The sequence below is a fragment of the Arachis duranensis genome, chromosome 5 (genome assembly GCF_000817695.3).
Source record: "Arachis duranensis cultivar V14167 chromosome 5, aradu.V14167.gnm2.J7QH, whole genome shotgun sequence".
Classification (NCBI taxonomy): domain Eukaryota; kingdom Viridiplantae; phylum Streptophyta; class Magnoliopsida; order Fabales; family Fabaceae; genus Arachis; species Arachis duranensis.
Window position 1 is genome coordinate 77,770,389 of NC_029776.3, and position 10,649 is coordinate 77,781,037.

A 10,649-nucleotide genomic window follows, 5' to 3' on the forward strand; every position below is an offset into this window, starting at 1 on the left:
TCCTCCCACCTTTGATTGTTCCATCCTTGATACACCTCCTCATTGAAGCTCTCATTACCTACAACGCAATTGGAACCAAACTCATAGCCAAAGTGAGAATTCATGGTGGAAAAGCAAAAATAAAACTAACAAAACCTAGAAAACAAGCAAAAGACAAACTATTTACACTATTTACATATGTACAATAACCAATAACACAACACCATTGCAATTCCCCAGCAATGGCGCCATTTTGATGATTGGATTTTTGACGGTTTGGAATTTCTCAAATAAAATCGTTGTAAAGTATAGTTTCTAAACCAAGCAATAATCCTTTCGCACAAAAAGTTGTTTGTCACTAGTACAAACCCCTAAAATTTATAAACCGAAGTATTGGACCTCGGGTCGTTCTCCCTAGGATTGCAATGAAGTGTCTTGTTATTGGTTGTGAGTTATTTTGGGGTTTTGGATAAGAAGCATGAAAGTAAATGGCAATGAAAATAAACTAACAACTATAAAAGGCTCTTGGCAAGGTATGAAAATTAGAAGTCCTATCCTAGTTATCCTTCTCAATTGTGATGAGAATTGTTCATTGCTACCACTTAGTTAACCCTTACTAAATAAAGGAAAGTCAAGTGGATGAATTGACTTGAGCCACAAGTCCTAGCCAACTCCCAAGGAAAGACTAGCTTTAGTGCACTCCAAACCAATTAGCAATCTCTCCAATTATCAATCAACAAAGGAATTAGATAACTCAAGTGTCACTAATTACTCTACCTAGGCCAAGAGGAACAAAATCTACACTAAAACTAAAAGAGACATTTTATCAAACACATAGAGTGCAATGGAAGTAAACATTATTAAATGCAAGAATTAAAGAGAGATCTAACTACAAAGGCAAGAGATCAACAATAGAAAAGCAAAGAAGAACAATTATTATGAATTACCTCTTATTGAATTGAAAGAAAATGGAAGGAATAATAGTAGATCTACAACAAAGCATAAGAACAACATAAAGGAAATTGCAATAAAAGAATGGAAGAAGAATGAATGTAACAACAAGGAATTGAGATGTAGAAGTTGAAGAAAGCAAAGATTAAAACCTAGATCTAAGAACTAATCCTAATCCTAATCCTAATTCTAGAGAGAAGTGAAAGCTTCTCTCTCTAGAAACCAATTCTAACTACTAAACTAAACTAATGGTAACAAGTATGTTGATTCCTCTTCAATCCTTGGCTTAAATAGCATCAGAAATGAGTTGGATTGGGCCCACAAGGCTCCTAAAACCGCTGGAGACGATTTCATAATAGTGGGCCACGGACAGAATCGGCGCGCGCGCGCAAAGTGCACGTGCGCGCCCCTGAACGCGAAGCAACATATGGCAAAATTTATATCGTTTCGAAACCCCGGATGTTAGCTTTCCAACTCAACTGGAACCGCATCATTTGGACCTCTGTTGCTCAAGTTATGGTCGTTTAAGTGCGAAGAGGTCGGCTTGACAGCTTTCCGGTTCTTTCATTTCTTCATGAGTTCTCCAACTTTTCATGCTTCTTTCTTCATTCCCTTGATCCAATCTTTGCCTCCTAAACCTTAAATCACTTAACAAACATATCAAGGCATCTAATGGAATCAAGGTGAATTGGATTTAGCTATTTTAAGTCCTAAAAAGCATGTTTTCACTCTTAAGCACAATTAAAGGAGAATATACAAAACCATGCTATTTTATTGAATAAATGTGGGTGAAAGGTGACAAAATCCCCTAAAATCAATACAAGATAAACCGTCAAATTGGGGTTTGTCAGTAATCTTGGCATTTAACGCCAGATTGATACTTGTTTCTGGCGTTAAATGCCAGCTTTTATTCCTTTTCTGGCGTTAAACACCAAGCTGCAACCTGTTTCTAGCGTTTAACGCCAGCTTATTGCTTCTTTCTGGCGTTTAACACCCAGAATGGTGCCAGACTGGGCGTTAAACGCCCATTCTGCTACACTTACTGGCGTTTAAACGCCAGTAAGTTTCTCCTCCAGGGTGTGCTATTTTTAATGCTATTTTTATTTTTCTTTATTTTTTTGCAGTTGTTTTTGTGACTCCATATGATCATCAACCTAAAAAAAGAAAATAACATAGATAAATAAAATTGGGTTGCCTCCCAATAAGCGCTTCTTTAATGTCAGTAGCTTGATAGTGAGCTCTCATGGAGCTTCACAGATGTTCAGAGCATTGTTGGAGCCTCCCAACACCAAACTTAGAGTTTCGATGTGGGGGTTCAACACCAAATTTAGAGTTTGACTATGGGGGCTTTGTTTGACTCTGCATTGAGAGAAGCTTTTCTTGCTTCCTCTCCATGCTTACAGGGGGAGATCCTTGAGTTTGAAACACAAGGTAGTCCTTATTCAGTTGAAAGACCAACTCTTCTCTGTCCACATCAATCACAGCTTTTGCTGTGGTTAGGAAGGGTCTTCCAAAGATGATGGAATCACCCTCATCCTTCCCAGTGTCTAGGATTATGAAATCAGCAGGGATGTAAAGGCCTTTGACCTTTACTAGCACGTCCTCTACCTGTCCATAAGCCTTTTTCCTGGATTTGTTTGCCATCTCTAATGAGAATTTGGTAGCCTGTAACTCAAAGATTCCCAGTTTCTCCATTATCGAGATTGGCATTAAATTTATGCCTGACCCCAGGTCACATAGAGCCTTCTCAAAGGTCATGGTGCCTATGGTACAAGGAATTAGGAAGTTACCAGGATCCTGTTTCTTTTGAGGTAAAGTGTGCTGAACCCAGGTATTCAGTTCATTAATGAGCAATGGAGGCTCATCCTCCCAAGTCTCATTACCAAATAGCTTGGCATTCAGCTTCATGATTGCTCCTAAATACTGGGCAACTTGCCCTTCAATAATGTCTTCGTCTTCTTCAGAAGATAAATAGTCATCAGATATCATGAATGGTAAAAGGAGGTTCAATGGAATCTCTATGGTCTCTAGGTGAGCCTTAGATTCCTTAAGTTCCTCAATTGGAAACTCCTTTTTGTCCAGAGGACGTCCCATAAGGTCTTTCTCGCTGGGATTCACGTCCTCCTCCTCCTCTGTGCATTCGGCCACACCAAGTAAGGTTATGGCCTTGCACTCTCTTTTTGGGTTCTCTTCTGTATTGCTTGGGAGAGTACTAGGAGGAGTTTCAGTGACTCTTTTACTCAGTTGGCCCACTTATGCCTCCAAATTTCTAATGGAGGACCTTGTTTCATTCATGAAACTTAGAGTGGCCTTAGATAGATCAGAGACTATGTTTGCTAAGCTAGAGGGGCTTTGCTCAGAATTCTCTGTCTGTTGCTGAGAAGATGATGGAAAAGGCTTGCTATTGCTAAACCTATTTCTTTCACCATTATTAAAGCCTTGTTGAGGCTTTTGCTGATCCTTCCATGAGAAATTTGGGTGATTTCTCTATGAAGGATTATAGGTGTTTCCATAGGCTTCACCCATGTAATTCACCTTTGCCATTGCAGGATTCTCAGGATCATAAGCTTCTTCTTCAGAAGATGCTTCTTTAGTACTGTTGGATGCATTTTGCAATCCATTCAGACTCTGAGAAATCAAATTGACTTGTTGAGTCAACATTTTGTTCTGAGAAAATATGGCATTCAGAGCATCAATTTCAAGAACTCCCTTGCGCTAAGGCGTCCCATTACTCACAGGATTTCTTTCAGAAGTGTACATGAACTGGTTATTTGTAACCATGTCAATGAGTTCCTGAGCTTCTACAGGCGTTTTCTTCAGGTGAATAGATCCACCTGCAGAATGGTCCAATGATATCTTAGATAATTCAGATAAACCATCATAGAATATATCCAGGATGGTCCATTCTGAAAGCATGTCAGAAGGACACTTTTTGGTCAGTTGCTTGTATCTCTCCCAAGTTTCATAGAGGCATTCACCTTCTTTCTGTCTGAAGGTTTGAACATCCACTCTAAGCTTACTCAGCTTTTGAGGAGGAAAGAACTTGGCTAAGAAAGCCGTGACCAGCTTATCCCAAGAGTTCAGGCTATCTTTAGGTTGAGAGTCCAACCATACTCTAGCTCTGTCTCTTATAGCAAAAGGGAAAAGCATAAGGCTGTAGACCTCGGGATCAACCCTATTGGTCTTAACAGTATCATAGATCTGCAAGAATTCAGTTAAGAACTAAAAAGGATCTTCTGATGGAAGTCCATAAAACTTGCAATTATGTTGCATCAGAGAAATTAATTGAGGCTTTAGCTCAAAATTGTTTGCTCCAATGGCAGGGATTAAGATACTTCTTCCATGTAAATTGGAATTTGGTGCAGTAAAGTCACCAAGCATCTTCCTTGCATTGTTGTTAGGTTCGGCCATCTCTACTTCTTTTTTGAAAATTTCAGTAAAGTCCTCTTTAGAGTGTTGTGTTTTAGCTGCTCTTAGCTTCCTCTTCAGAGTCCTTTCAGGTTCAGGATCTGCTTCAACAAGAATGTCCTTGTCCTTGCTTCTGCTCATATGAAAAAGAAGAGAACAGAAAAGAAGAGGAATCCTCTATGTCACAGTATAGAGATTCTTTTATGTGAGTAGAAGAAGAAAAGAATAGAAGAAGGAGAAGAGAAAAATTCAAATACAGAGGAGAAGAGAGGGTTCAAATTTTTAGATGAAGAAAAGTGTTAGTAAATGAATAAATAAATAGAAGGAGATGAGAGAGAGGAGTTTTCAAAAATTGTTTTTGAAAAATGGTTAGTGATTTTCGAAAATTAGAGAGAGAAAAGTAGTTAGGTGGTTTTGAAAAAGATAAGAAACAAACAAAAAGTCAATTAGTTAGTTGAAAAATATTTGAAAATCAATTTTGAAAAAATAAGAAGTTAGAAAAGATTTTGAAATTGATTTTGAAAAAGATATGAATTGAAAAAGATATGTTTGAAAAGATATGATTGAAAATATATGATTAAAATTTATTTTGAAAAAGATTTGAAAAAGAAATTTAAAAAGATTTGATTTTGAAAATTAAAGTTAATTACTTGACTAACAAGAAACTAAAAGATATGATTCTAGAATTTAAAGATTGAACTTTTCTTAACAAGAAAGTAACAAACTTCAAATTTTTGAATCAATCACATTAATTGTTAGTAAAGTTTTCAAAAATTATGAAATAAAATTAAGAAAAAGATTTTGAAATAAAATTTTAAAATTTTCAAAAATATTAAGAAAAAAAATGAAAAAGATTTTATTTTTTTGAAAAAGATTTTGAAAAGATAAATTTTTGAAATTGAAATCTTGACTTGACTAACAAGAAACATCTTATTTTTTAAAAAAAAAATTGACTAAGTCAACCCAAAGATTTCGAAATTTATGAGGAAAATAAGGGAAAGATATTTTTTATTTTTTTTTTGAATTTTTAATGATGAGAGAGAAAAACACAAATATGACCTAAAACATGAAAATTTTGGATCAAAACCAATGATGCATGCAAGAACACTATGAATGTCAAGATGAATACCAAGAACACTTTGAAGATCATGATGAACATCAAGAACTTATTTTTGAAAAATTTTCAAGAAAAGAAAAACATGCAAGACACCAAACTTAAAAATTTTCAATGCTTAGACACTATAGATTAAAAAATGCATATGAAAAATAACAAAAGACACAAAACAAAAAAAAATTAAAGATCAAAGAAGAAAACTTGTCAAGAATAATTTGAAGATCATGAAGAATGCAATGCATGAATTTTTCGAAAATTTTTAGAAAATTAAAAATATGCAATTGACACCAAACTTAAAAATTGACTCTAGACTCAAACAAGAAACACAAAATATTTTTGGTTTTTATGATTTTATTAAAATTATTTTTTTTTGAAAAACAAAAAAGAAGAAAAATTTTGAAAAGATTTCTGAAAACTTTTTGAAAATAAAATAATGGTTAAAACAAGAAGAAAATTACATAATCTGCGCAACAAGATGAACCGTCAGTTGTCCAAACTCGAACAATCCCCGGCAATGGCGCCAAAAACTTGGTGCACGAAATTGTGATCTCAATGGCGCCAACAACTTGGTACGCACAATTGTAATATCACTCTTCTTCACTGGGTCGTCCAAGTAATAAACCTTACGTGAGTAAGGGTCAATCCCACGGAGATTGTCGGCTTGAAGCAAGCTATGGTCACCTTGTAAATCTCAGTCAGGTGGATTCAAATGGTTATGGAGTTTTAATAATTAAAAGATAAATAAACAGAAAATAAAGATAGAGATACTTATGTAAATCATTGGTGAGAATTTCAGATAAGTGTATGGAGATGCTTTATCCCTTTTGAATCTCTGCTTTCCTACTGCCTTCATACAATCCTTCATACTCTTTTCTATGGCAAGTTGTATATAGGACATCACCATTGTCAATGGCTACTTCCCATCCTCTCAGTGAAAAAGGTCATCTACGGTTTCCCGCATGGCTAATCAGCTGTTGGTTCTCGATCGTATAGGAATAGGATTTACTATCCTTTTGCGTCTGTCACCACACCCTATGACGATCAGATTTCCTGTCGGTAAAGAAATTCACAAATATGATCGTGTTGTAAGTATAGCTTCTAAACTAACAGAAAATTACAAACGTTTGGTTGTCACAAGTAACAAACCCAATAAAATTTATAAACCGAAGTATTCAAACCTCGGGTCGTCTTCTCAAGGAATTGCAGGGAAGTGTGTTTTATTATTGGTTATGGAAAATAGTGTTTTTGGGTTTCGAAAAGGTTTTGAACAAGAGAAATGGATTGCAGGAATTAATAAATTAACAACTAAGAAATCTCTTGGTAAGGCATGAAAACTGGAAGTCCTATCCTAGTTATCCTTATCAATGGTGATGAGAATTATATTTTTGCTCCCACTAAGTCAATCTCTAACTATGAAGGTAAGTTAAGTGGACAAATCAATTTAACACCTAAAGTCCTAGTCAACTCCTGAGGAAAGACAAGAGTTATAGGAATCTAAATTAATCATCAAAGATAGTAATTATCAATCACGATGGGTTTGACAACTCAAGAGTTACCAATTAATCAACCAAAGCCAAAAGAGAAAAATCTAAATTATTTATATAATAAATAGAAGAAAGCAATCATGAGTCTGAAATACCTCAAATTATATTAATTAAGAAAATCCTAACATGAAAAGTTCATAAGCCAATTTGGCAAACTAAAATAAAATAATAGAATGAATAAAAGTAGAAGAGAAACTGAAGTAAAGGAACATTGAACCTGTGATGAAGAAGAAATAAATCCTAATCCTAATAGAAATTCTAATCCTAAATCCTAAAAGAGAGGAGAGAACCTCTCTCTCTAAAAACTACATCTAAATTATGAAACTATGTATGAATGTATGTTGTATGATGTATGGATGCATTCCCCCACTTTATAGCCTCTAATCTGTGTTTTCTAGGCTGAGAACTGGGTAAAAAATAGCCCAGAAATTGCTGCTGGTTTGTACAGGTCGCGGCAAAGTGACGCAGAGACGTCGTCCACGCGTTTGCGTGGATTGAAATTCGCAGATGCGACGTGGGCGCGTCACCCACACGTTCGCGTCGCCTAACTTCGAAGCAGCTATGGCAAATTATATATCGTTGCGAAGCCCCTAGATGTTAACTTTCCAACGCAACTGGAACCGCGTCATTTGGACCTCTGTAGCTCAAGTTATGGTCGATTTAGTACCAAGAGGCCAGGCTGGACAGCTTTAGCAGTTCCTTCAGTTCCTTGTATTCCTTCCAGTTTTGCATGCTTCCTTTCCATCCTCTAAGCCATTCCTGCCCTGTAATCTCTGAAATCACTTAACACACATATCAAGGCATCGAATGGTAATAAGAGAGGATTTAACATAGCAAAAGTAAGACCAAAGAAGCATGTTTTCAACATAGCACAAAATTAGGAAGGAGAATGTAAACTCATGTAATTAGTATGAATAAGTGTATGAAAGATTGATAAAATCCACTCAAATAAGCACAAGATAAACCATAAAATAGTGGTTTATCACCCTACAGTCGTGAGTTTGAAACTCGTCACAGTCATCCCATTCCAGATCCTACTCAGAATACCACAGACAAGGTTTAGACTTTCTGGATCTCAAGAATGCTGCCAATGGATTCTAGCTTATACCACGAAGACTCTGATCTCACGGAATGGAAGGCTCTATTGTTAGGAGAGGCACCCATGCGTCGTAGACCAGGAATCCAAGAGATACACACTCTAGCTTTCGCAGGTAGAACGGAAGTGTTTGTTAGGCACGCGTTCATAAGTGAGAATGGTGATGAGTGTCACGGATCATCACATTCATCAGGTTGAAGTGTGAATGAATATCTTAGAATAAGAATAAGCATGAATTGAATAGAAAATAGTAGTAATTGCATTAATACTCGAGGAACAGCAGAGCTCCACACCCTTAATCTATGGTGTGTAGAAACTCCACCGTTGAAAATACATAAGTGATGAAGGTCCAGGCATGGCCGTGAGGCCAGCCCCCAAAACGTGATCAAAGGATCAAAAGATAATCCAAATATTTTAGATCCAAGATGAGAATACAATAGTAAAAAGTCCTATTTATACTAGACTAGTTACTAGGGGTACAAAAATGAGTAAATGATGCAGAAATCCACTTCTGGGCCCACTTGGTGTGTACTTGGGCCGAGCATTGAAGCTTTCACGTGTAGAGGTCTTCCTTGGAGTTAAACGCCAGTTTGTAACTTGTTTCTAGCATTTAACTCTGCTTTTCAACTTGTTTCTGGTGTTTAATGCCAAAATAGGGCAGAAAGCTGGCATTAAATGCCAGTTTGCATCATCTAAACTCGAGCAAAGTATGGACTGTTATATGTTTCTGGAAAGCCCTGAATGTCTACTTTCTAACGCAATTGAGAGTGCTCCATTTGGACTTCTGTAGCTCCAACAATTCTATTTCGAGTACAGGGAGGTAATACTGAAAAACAATATCTGTGGCATTTATGTATCCGGTGGTAATACTAGAAAATAAAGTGCTTAGGGTCACCGCAGACTCTAAAAGTTGTGCTCAAAGAATCAAAAATAACTAAACTAGGAGAGTCAATAATATCATCTGGATTCTAATGTCCTAGAAATGCCAACATTTCAGAGTTTCAATGGATAGTGAGGTGCCAAAACTATTTAGAAGCAAAAAGCTACTAAGTCCTGCCCATCTTATTGAAACAGATGAGCTTCATTGAAAACTCTGAAATTTATTGTACCTTACTCTTCTTTTTTTTTATCCTACTTGTTTTTAGTTGCTTAGAGACAAGCAACAATTTAAGTTTGGTGTTGTGATGAACGGATATTTTATATGCTTTTCGGCATCATTTTCATATAGTTTTTAGTACATTTTGTTTAAGTTTTATTAAGTTTTCATAGATTTTAGTGTTAAATTCACATTTTTTGATTCTACTATGAGTTTGTGTACTTTATAAAATTTTAGTTATTTTCTGGCTGAAATTGAGGAGTTGGAGCAAAAGTCTATTTCAGAGGTAGAGAAAGTGTTGCAGATGCTGTCTGGATCTGACCTCCTTGCACTCGAAAGAGCTTTTCTGGAGCTACAGACATCCAAATGGAGAGTTCTCAACGGCTATGAAAATCCAACATTTAGAGCTTTTCCAAAATATATAAAAGTCCATACTTTGCTTCAGAATAGAAGGCCCAAAACTGGCATCCAACGCCAACCTCCTGCCCCATTCCAGGCGTCCAGCGCCCACCAAGGAGAGACTAGCGGCCAAACGCCTAAATAGGTGCCCCTAGCCAGCGTTCAACGCCCTAGAGCCCTCCTAGCACGTGGATCTCAATAAAGCTCAGCCCAAACACTCACCAAGTGGGCCCCAGAAGTAGATTTTAGCACTAAAAGACTGTTTACCCTTTTGATGTAATCCTTAGTCATTAGTTAGTATTTAAAGACTTTTACACCTCTCATTCGAGGAGGACGCACACTATATTTTCGTTTATCATTGTATTCTCTATCAGTATGAGTTTCTAAACCTCCTAGGTTGAGGGGAGGAGCCCTGCTGAGTTTTATGGATTAATAAAAGTATTATTGTTTCTCTTCAATCCGTGTTTGATTCAATTCTAAGATGTATCTTCATTCTTCAACTTGATGAATGGGATGATCCGTGACTATCATCTTCACTCTTCATACTAAGACCGCGTGCTTGGCAACCACCAGTGTTCTTCTTGGGTTCGTGTGAATACATAATTGGAAAGCATCGAACCACCAGCTTGATTATAATTCTCTTAGACGGCTAATCCACGACCTCATTAGGGACTTCTCGAGACACTAATTCAGCTGAGGTATGGGAGATTAGGAGCTTTGTGGTAGAGGCTAGAACCCAAAGGCACAACATTCTCTGATCCGGAAGATTCAACCTTGTCTGTGGCGTTTTGAGTATGATCATAAAGGAAAATAAACTGCAGGAGCTTCACCCTCAATCAGAATGGATCCACACTAACTCTGGGGTTTAGATCTGGAGGATTATTGGCGGCCGCTCAAACCAGCATCAATCACACACAACTTACCATGGAAGAAATCATTCACAGTTGAAGAAGACAGTAAGACTAGAGTTAATCCAGAAGGACAAAGCATCTCCAAGCCTTAACCATCTTCTTATCATAGTTTACATGAATTTTGATTTCTGAGTAACGTTCTCTTTCTATT

The 10,649-nt window shown here is 36.8% G+C and overlaps 1 non-coding gene across 1 annotated transcript; it reads left to right on the top strand.

The window, feature by feature from the left end:
- Nucleotides 1–3,840: 3,840 nt before the first annotated feature.
- Nucleotides 3,841–3,948, top strand: LOC127748036 (small nucleolar RNA R71). The gene has a single exon (XR_008009979.1). It is a non-coding gene; the product is annotated as a small nucleolar RNA R71 (small nucleolar RNA).
- The last annotated feature ends 6,701 nt before the right edge of the window (nt 3,949–10,649 follow it).